Here is a 1,183-nt window from a genome sequence, read left to right as displayed (position 1 = left end):
GGGGTGATACCTATGACAGCCTTTAAAATTAGGGGCACATGAAAGGGATGAAAAGGAAACACATGAGGGAGACTTATGAAGGATGGAAGTAACGGGGCTCTCTGAATCATAGAGTAAATTAAAGTAGTGGGATCCACTGTGGACTGTGCCGGGTGAGAGGTCCTGGGACAGTCGGCAGGGCCAGGATGGGAAGGTTTTGGGGGGACTGGAGAAAGCAGCAGGTGGGGGACAGCATGTGGGATGGGCTCAGCCTAACTGCTAGTGCCTCAGAGAGCCAGGTCCCTGATCTGGGAGAACAAGGATGGAACAAACTGGGGAGATGAGACCTAGCAGTGCATGTGCTTCTTCCATTCTAAGTGCAGGACTCTGCACTTGTCCTTGTTGAACCTCGTCAGATTTCTTTTGGCCCAATCCTCTAATTTGTCTAGGTCCCTCTCTATCCTATCCCTACCCTCCAGTGTATCTACCACTCCTCCCAGTTTAATGTCATCTGCAAACTTGTTGAGGGTGCAATGCACGCCATCCTCCAGATCATTAATGAAGTTATTGAAGAAAACTGGTCGCAGGACTGAACCTTGGGGCACTCCACTCGATACCGGCTGCCAACTAGACATGGAGCCATTGATCACTACCCATTGAGCCCGATGATCTAGCCATCGTTCTATCCACCTTATAGTCCATTCATCCAGCCCATACTTTAACTTGCTGGCAAAAATACTGTGGGAGACCATATCAAAAGCATTGCTAAAGTCAAGGAATAATACGTCCACTGCTTTTCCCTCATATCCACAGAGCCAGTTATCCCCTCATAGTTCAGTCTGTTGTAGAGCTGATTGGAGGACTGCAGAGGACCCAGGCTCCAGTTGTTCATGAGAACACCACCCTACTCAAGATGTTGCCTCACTGAATGGGTACAGAGATCCTCTCCCCACTCTGCTATCCTGAAACCTGCTTTATCTCTATTCACAGAAAGATCAAACCTCTGTTTGCTGCAATGTTCTTTTTTTAATTTCCAAGTGGTTTTGATTGTGTGCAGTTGTCACTGATGGTTTTCCATTGGAAGTCTTGGGATGGAGCAAGGCTACACAAGTGAGCCTTGCATTGCATCACCGCCTAATCTGGGACGGGTGACAGCTCCTTGCTGCCCTAATAAACCATCACTGAGACACATTTTCCCCTGGTG

The sequence above is a fragment of the Mauremys mutica genome, chromosome 15 (assembly GCF_020497125.1).
Source record: "Mauremys mutica isolate MM-2020 ecotype Southern chromosome 15, ASM2049712v1, whole genome shotgun sequence".
In the NCBI taxonomy this organism is placed as follows: Eukaryota; Metazoa; Chordata; order Testudines; family Geoemydidae; genus Mauremys; species Mauremys mutica.
This window is presented reverse-complemented; position numbering follows the sequence as displayed.